Source organism: Takifugu flavidus, chromosome 8 (genome assembly GCF_003711565.1).
Source record: "Takifugu flavidus isolate HTHZ2018 chromosome 8, ASM371156v2, whole genome shotgun sequence".
Classification (NCBI taxonomy): domain Eukaryota; kingdom Metazoa; phylum Chordata; class Actinopteri; order Tetraodontiformes; family Tetraodontidae; genus Takifugu; species Takifugu flavidus.
Window position 1 is genome coordinate 863,617 of NC_079527.1, and position 9,244 is coordinate 872,860.

Consider the following 9,244-nt stretch of genomic DNA (forward strand, 5'->3'; position numbering starts at 1 on the left):
CACTTTTCCAAAAAATTATGTAGTGACACCAATCACACAGGAAATTAAAGCTGAGATTTGTGACACAGACACCACTACAGGTGAGGGTGAGAGTGTTAAAAATGCCTGACCCCAGACAAGCAACAGTGGCAAGGAAAAACTCCCCTTTAACAGGAAGAAACCTTGAGCAGGACCAGGCTCATGTAGGGGGACCCTCCGGCTGATGGCCGGCTGGGTAAAGAGAGGAGAAGGGGGAGGACAGGTAGAGGATAGGATAGGTAGGAGAGGAGAGGAGAGGGGTAGAGGAGAGGAGAAGGAGGGGGAGAGGAGAGGAGAGGAGAGGCACAGAGCACAGAAACACACACAAAAAATATGATATACAATCACTTCAGCGGGGCTGGAGGTCATTATGCAGCTCCGAGGGTGGCGATACCTGTAAATAAATAGAGGGGGGAGAAGCAGAAAAACTACACAAGAATCAGCATAACTAGTCTGCTTGATGAGGAGAGGAGAGGAGAGGAAACCATGACCCAGTGGAGTGACAGAGGCCTGTCAGGTGATCATGTTTCCGGACCCCGGCAGCCTTGGCCTATAACAGCATAACTAAGATGTGACCTAACGATTAGACGACCCCCTAAGTGTGATAATTTGTCTGTCTATGACAGTAACTGGAACTACTGAATTAGTAACAATAAGCTTTTTCAAAGAGGTAGGTTTTGAGTCTGATCTTAAAAGTAGCGATGGAGTCAGCCTCCCGTACCTGGACAGGGAGCTGGTTCCATAGCAGGGGGGCCTGGTAGCTAAATGCCCGGCCCCCCATTCTACTCCTGGAAACTCTGGGAACCACAAGTAGACCAGCATTCTGAGAGCGGAGCGGTCTATTGGGCTGATAAGGTATCACTAGCTCCTCCAGGTAGGATGGAGCTAGGCCTCTGAGGACCTTGTAGGTCAAAAGAAGGGTTTTAAAAATTATTCTAAATTTAACGGGCAGCCAATGAAGCAATGCCAGTACAGGAGTAATGTGATCTCTTTTGTCAATACCTGTCAGAACTCTGGCTGCAGCATTTTGGATCAACTGGAGGCTTCTTAAAGAGGAGTTTGGACACCCTGATAATAAAGAGTTACAGTAGTCCAGCCTGGAAGTAACAAATGCATGGACTAACTTTTCAGCATCATGCCGCGTCAGCAGTTTCCTGATCTTTGTGATGTTCCTCAAGTGAAAAAAGGCACTTCTAGAGACTAATTTAATGTGTGAGTTGAAGGAGAGATTTTGATCAAAAGTTACTCCTAGATTCCTCACAGAGAGACTAGATGTTAATGAGATACCATCTAGAGTGATCCTGTGATCTAATCTATCCCTGAGAGGTTCAGGACCAAACACCATGACCTCAGTTTTTCCTGGGTTAAGGAGGAGGAAATTTGAAGACATCCAGGACTTTATGTCTTTAAGACAGGTCTGGAGCTTCACTAACTTCTCTGTCTCTTCGGGTTTCATGGATAAATAGAGCTGAGTGTCATCAGCATAACAATGAAAATTTATCCCATGCTGCCGAATAATGTTCCCTAAGGGAAGCATGTACAATGTGAAGAGGATTGGTCCGAGTACAGAACCTTGAGGAACTCCATGGCTAACCCTACTGTATGATGAGGGAACACCATGGACATGGGCAAACTGGTATCTATCAGATAAGTATGATCTAAACCAGTCTAGTGCTGTCCCTTTAATCCCAATCACATGTTCCAGTCTCTGTAACAGGATGCTGTGATCAACTGTATCAAAAGCAGCACTGAGGTCCAGCAGAACCAGCATAGAGACCAGTCCATGTTTGGAAGCTATGAGAAGATCATTAGTGACTTTAAGAAGTGCTGTTTCTGTGCTGTGGTGAGCTCTAAAGCCTGACTGAAACATCTCAAACAGGCTGTTCCTCTGCAGGTGCTCCAGTAACTGAGTCACCACCACCTTCTCTAGAACTTTAGAGATAAAAGGAAGGTTGGATATCGGCCTATAATTTGCTAAGACATCAGGATCCAGTGATGGTTTTTTAAGCAACGGCTTAATCACTGCCACCTTGTAGGACCGGGGTACATAACCTGACACTAAAGAACCATTGATCTGGTCCAGGATAGAACTGCCTATCAATGGTAAAACATCCTTCAACAGGTGTGTTGGGATGGGATCTAAAAGACACGTGGTGGTCTTGGATTTCTGAATTAGCGATGACGCCTCAGAAAAATATATAGGGCTGAAGGAGCTTAAGGGCTCGTTGGAGACCCTGTATGTTCCCACAGTCGGCACATCTGGTGATGGTCCAGTTGTTGGGATGGCCTGGTTAGCTTTCTCTCTGATAGCTAGAACTTTATCAGTGAAGAAGCTCATGAAGTCTTCACCACTCAGGGAAGAAGGGATACGTGGATCTAAAACACTGTGACTCTTAGTTAATTTGGCCACAGTGCTGAAAAGAAACCTGGGGTTGCTCTTATTTTCCTCAATCAAAGAAGAAAAATAAGCTGTTCTAGCCTTGCGAAGGGCCTTTTTGTAAACTAATAGTCAGTCTTTCCAGGCTACATGGTAGCTGTCTATTTTACAAGAATGCCACTTCCTTTCCAGTCTTCGCACTTTCTGCTTGAGGGTCCTGATATGTGAATTATACCAGGGGGCACACCTCCTCTGATTTACTATTTTCTTTTTCAGGGGGGCAACAGAATCAAGCGTGATTCTCAGTGAAGTTGCTGCACCTTCAGCAATAGAGTCAACCTCGGCAGGGCTAAGATTATAATGACTGATCCCTGGGGAAACACACGGTGGTCCTGGGATCAGCACAGGGATCACTTCCTTAAACTTAGCTACAGCATTATCTGAAAGACATCTGCTATAGTCAGACTTTGTTCTGAGCATAGAAGAATCCTTAATCATAAATGTAAAAGTGATCAAAGAATGGTCTGACAGGACTGGATTCTGAGGGAACACTGACACATGTTCTACCTCAACACCATAAGTCAGAACTAGATCTAGGGTGTGGTTAAAGCTATGAGTTGGTTGGTTTATCTGCTGGAGGAAACCAACTGACTCAAGTAATGAAATGAAGCCATTTCTAAAGCTGTCATTTATAATGTCCATATGACTTTTTCCGTTCTAAGGACCAAGTCAGATAAGAAATCAGAGAACTCAGACAGGAACTCTGAATGTGGCCCAGCAGGGGGCCGATATACAACTACAAACAGAAGTGGCTTTTCTGTCCTCCAGTTCAGATGAGTGATGCCAAGAGTCAGGCTTTCAAATGAACTGAAGCTATGTTTTGGTCTGGGATTAATTAATAACTTGGAGTGATAGATTGCTGCCACTCCCCCTCCTCGACCAGTAACACAAGGAATATGATAATTAAGATGGGTAGGAGGAGTAGATTCATTTAAGCTCACATACTCCTCCTCCTGAAGCCAGGTCTCAGTAAGACAAAATAAATCAATGTGATGATTCGCTATCAGGTCGTGCACTAACAGGGATTTACACAAAAGAGATCTAATATTTAACAGTCCACACTTAATTGTGATATTAGTTTCTCCAACTTGTGCTTCAGTATTAATTTTAATAAGATTTTGGTGATTGACCACTCCCCTGCTCTGTGCTTGGTGAACTTTTAACCGTGGAACAGAGACTACCTCTATAGTGTTAAATATGTTATTGTTGGCAGATGAGGGTTCTAAGGAAGCAGCAGAGAGGTGTGTAAGACTACAACTCTGCATCCTGGTCTGGACCCTGGATTGTCAGGTCACTTTGGGTCTAATAAAATTAGCCAGATTACTAGAAATGAGAGAAGCGCCATCTCGTGTGGGATGGACACCGTCTCTCCTAATCAGACCAGGTTTTCCCCAAAAGGTGCTCCAATTGTCTACAAAGGCCACCTGGTTTTCGGGGCACCACCGTGACAGCCAGCGACAAAGCGACGACATGCAGCTAAACATCTCATCGCTGGCCAGATTGGGGAGGGGACCAGAGAATGCTACGGAGTCCGACATCGTTTTTGCGTAGTTACACACCGACTCCAAGTTAATTTTAGTGACCTCCGACTGACGAAGTCGGGTGTCGTTGGCTCCGACGTGAATAATAACTTTACCAAATTTACGTTTACGTCTCACCAGCAGCCATAAATTTGCTTCTATGTCGCCCGCTCTGGCCCCCGGAATGCACCTAACTATGGTCGCTGGAGTCGGCTTCACGCGGCGCAAAATAGAGTCGCCAATTACCAGGGTCGGTTTCTCAGCGGGTGTGTCGCCGAGTGGGGGAAAAGCGGTTACCCACGGGAAGCGGTTGGTGGTGCACCGTGGGCCTTTGTTTTGGGCTACGCTTCCTACGAACCGTCACCCAGCCGCCCTGGCTAGCTGGCTGCTCGGCTGCTGCCGGGGGACCGCTAGCTGTAGCTACGCTAGGCGGCTCCGCAGCAGCTAGCTTACCCTGGCTACTTGACGCAACTCCAGCTAACTCCAAACTGCGGAACCGCGTCTCAAGCTCGCTAAGTCTCGCCTCCATAGCCATAAATAAACTACACTTTCTGCACCTATTCCCTTCACTAAGGGAGGCAGAGGAGTAACTAAACATTTCGCACGCTGAACAGACAAAGACACCGGGTGAAACAGACGGTGAAGCCATGCTAACGCTAGTGATCGGCGAAGCCCTGTATTTGTTTAATATGGGTTGTTTCTCACTGTTGATATCAGGTGACTAGAATGTCCCAAGTGTTCAAAATTTTAAGTAAAGTGAATACAACACACCAAGTGTTCAATAGTAAGTGAATACGGCACCCCGTGCACAATGCAACCAACGAACGATAGAGGAGACAGGAAGTGACGCAATACTCACGCAACCAATCAGAACTAAAAGTCAGGACTTTGGGAAGGCCATTCTAAAACCTTAATACTAGCCTGATTTAGCCATTCCATTACCACTTTTGATGTGTGTTTGGGGTCATTGTCCTGTTGGAACACCCAACTGCACCCAAGACCCAACCTTCGGGCTGATGACTTTACGTTTTCTTGAATAATTTGAAGGTAATCCTCCTTCTTCATTGTCCCATTGACTCTCTGTAAAGCACCAGTTCCATTGGCAGCAAAACAGGCCCACAGCATAATACTACCACCACCGTGCTTGATGGTAGGCATGGTGTTCTTGGGGTTAAAGGCCTCACCTTTGCTCCTCCAAACATATTGCTGGGCATTGTGGCCAAACAGCTCAATTTTTGTTTCATCTGACCACAGAACTTTCCTCCAGAAGGTCTTATCTTTGTCCATGTGATCAGCAGCAAACTTTAGTCGAGCCTTAAGGTGCCACTTTTGGTGCCACTTCCTCCTTGCACGGCAGCCTCTCAGTCCATGGCGATGCAAAACACGCTTGACTGTGGACACTGACACCTGTGTTCCAGCAGCTTCTAATTCTTGGCAGATCTGCTTTTTGGTGCTCCTGGGTTGACTCTTCACCCTCCTGACCAGTTTTCTCTCAGCAGCAGGTGACAGCTTGCATTTTCTTCCTGATCGTGGCAGTGACAAAACAGCGCCATGCACTTTATACTTCCAAACAATTGTTTGCACTGTTGCTCTTGGAACCTGCAGCTGCTTTGAAATGGCTCCAAGTGACTTTCCTGACTTGTTCAAGTCAATGATTCTCTTTTTCAGATCTGTGCTGAGCTCCTTTGACTTTCCCATTGTAGCGTTTGTGGGTGTTTTTATCCAATGAGCCCTTTTTAAATGGCCTCAGAGAAGTCACCAGCTGTAGTCACTCATGATCACTCACAAGAAGTTGAGAGGCCATGCTATGAAGCTCATGTCATTGACACAACTTTCTAAGTCTCCAAAATTGCTCGTTCATGTTGCTGTATGTATATTTTTGACCCAGCAGATTTGGTCACACTTTCAGTTTACCCATAATAAAATCATAAAAGAACCAAACTTCATGAATGTTTTTTATGACAAAGAAGGATCTGTTCCAATCACTATATCAGAGAAAAATCAGAGTTGTAGAAATAACTGGAAACTCAAGACAGCCATGACATTATGTTCTTTACAAGTGTATGTAAACCTTTGACCACCACTGTAAGTACTATAATGATTATGAATGCAAGATAAAATGTGTTGATGATGATGATGGTCAAGGGTTAACTGTTGACTACTGTTACCGGGTTATGTCAGATGCACCTCGAACTTTGCAGGAAGCCATGAGCTCACCGAAATCAAATTTGTGGGTTAAAGCTATGAAAGATGAAATGGACTCTCTGAAAGAAAATGAGACATTTACCTTTACCACTTTGCCAGAAGGTAAACATGCAGTAGGGGGAAGATGGGTTTACACTGTAAAAGAAAATCCGGATGAGACAAAAGCCAGGTATGTAGCAAAGGGTTATAGTCAAGTTGCAGGGATTGATTATAATGAAACCTTTTCTCCAACTGCTAGTATGACATCTGTACGCAGTCTGATGCAGCTCGCAGTGCAGCATGGCTTAGAATTGTACCAGATGGATATTAAAACTGCATACCTGCATGCTCCTATTGATTGTGAAGTGTACATGGAGCAGCCTGATGGGTTTGAAGTTAAGTCAGAGATGGGTGAGAAACTAGTCTGTAAACTTAATAGATCATTGTATGGTCTGAAGCAGTCGGGACGAAATTGGAACAAAATGCTTCATGATTTTCTATTTGAAAATGGTTACAGTCAAAACCCGGCTGACCATTGTGTTTATAGTAGACAGACTGCAAATGAGAGGGTTATATTGTTAATCTGGGTTGATGACCTTATCATTGCTGCTAATGACAATCAAACTGTGAAAAATGTAAAAGAAATGTTGGGAGCAAAATTTAGAATGAAAGATCTTGGTGAACTCAAACATTTCTTGGGTACTGATTTTGTGCAAAGAGGAGGTGAAATAAAGATGAGTCAAAAAAGGTACATTACAAAGATTTTGGAGAGGTTTGAAATGATCAACTGTAAACCTAGATTTACTCCATGTGAAAACAAACTGAAATTTGACAACGAGGGTCAACCTGTTGATCAAAAGAAATATCGTGAGGTTGTTGGCAGTTTGCTTTATGCCATGATATGTACAAGACCAGATCTAAGTTGGATTGTAAGCAAACTGTCACAATACCTGTTTGAACCAAAAGAACAACATTGGGTAACAGCAAAACATGTGTTGAGATATTTGAAGGGAACTGTAAATCAGGAATTGTGTTTCAAAAGAAGTGATGTAAATCTTGTGTGTAAAAACTTGTGGCATATAGTGATGCAGATTGGGCAGAAGACCAGAATGACAGGAAAAGTACAACTGGGTACTGTTTTAGTTTGTCTGAGACAGGGCCTGTTATTTCCTGGAAGTCAAGGAAACAGCCCACAGTTGCTTTATCCACATATGAGGCAGAGTACATGGCCCTGGCAGCAACAACTCAGGAAAGCATGTATCTCGTACAGCTGTTAAATGGAATGGACTGTGACAGTGAATATGCACCAGTGACAGTTTTTGAGGACAATCAGGGTGCTATTGCTTTGTCGAAAAATCCGGTATTGCGTCAGAGATGTAAACATGTGGACATCAAATATCATTTTGTTCGGTCTGCTCTCAGTGATGGGAAAATCTGCATTAAATATTGCCCAAATGTTGACATGGTGGCAGATGTATTAACTAAACCTGTAACAAGGGTCAGGATGGATAAGTTTGTGTTTTTTATGTTTGGGAGGAAGTGAAATGTATGTCATGTTACTGTAGATCTTGCTGTCAGTATCAGATCAAATGGGGGTGTTAAACCGTTGCAGAATGTCTGCTACTGTTCTTGAATGTGCCCTCATGCTGACACCAGTGCACCAGGTAAAGCAAATCTACCGTATTTTCACGACTATAAGGCGCACCTAAAAGCCTAGAATTTTCTAAAAAATCTACGGTGCGCCTTTTAACCCGGAGCGCCTTTTGTATGGATTACGGTAATATTGGTTAATCGCGGCTACCGTAGTCAGTAGGCGTGGCCGAGGTAACAGCAGTAAATTCAGTCCCAAACCATTTCTATCTGTAAAGACCCCAAAATGGCTCCTTGCAAGAGACGCGCTTACGACGCAGAGTTCAAACTGAAGGCAATCAGTCACGCAGTCGAACACGGAAATATAGCAGCGGCAAGAGAATTTAACGTGAACGAATCAATGGTGCGGAAGTGGAGGAAGCAACAAGACGACCTGCGCCAGGTAAAGAAGACTCAACGGAGCTTCCGAGGAAACAAAGCAAGACGTGGATTAACAAAGGAACTGCAGCCGCTAGATATTGGTGTCAATGGGGCATTCAAAGCTAGACTGCGAACTGCGTGGGAGCGGTGGATGACGAACGGCGAACACACGTTCACCAAGACGGGGAGACGGCGCCGAGCGTCATACGTCACTATCTGCCAGTGGATCGTAAATGCCTGGGCATCGACCGTGGTCCGAGCTTTCGGGAAGGCAGGGATTGTCACTGAAATGCCAGACAACACCAGCGACACCGACCCTGATGACGACTTTGACGAGACGGAGCCGGCCATGTTGGACGCTGTATTCGCACAACTGTTCAATTCGGACACCGAAGAAGAAGAATTCGAGGGATTCCTGGATGAGGAATGAACTGATAAAGTGATCTTTACGTGTTTCTTTTGTGTGTTTACAACTTAACAAGGCTGGTCATACTGTGAATATGGACATTACCGTTTGAACAACGTTGTTATATTGCTATTGTTATATTGCTATTGCTATCACTTTTCACTACTTCGAGAGTTCGAGTTACCGTACATTGTGTTTGCACTAACGTTTGATTTACCGCAACGGTACTACGTGATAAAAATGTTGCACTAAATCGAAGATTTATTAAACTCCACTATCCACTTGTGATAAAAATGTTGCACTGCCTGTTATAACTCGCTGTTATTAAACGAACTGTGTTACGCGAAAACACTACGTCACTCGGGAAAAATAATAAAACAGCTGTTTATTCATTTTGGGAGTGAATGGAGTTGTGAGAACGCCGGTTTGTATTCTATTAATAAAGTTTGACTGACTTATCTGGCTGTTTTTATTGACATTCCTTTTAGCGCAGCTCGATCTAGTGAATGCGTCATGAAACCACAGGCACTACGCAATTTCTATGCTATGCGCCTTATAACACGGTGCGCCCTGTGTATGAAAATATTTCTAAAATATGTCGTTAATTGAAGGTGCGCCCTATAATACGGTGCGCCTTGTGGTCGTGAAAATACGGTAATAAATGACTGA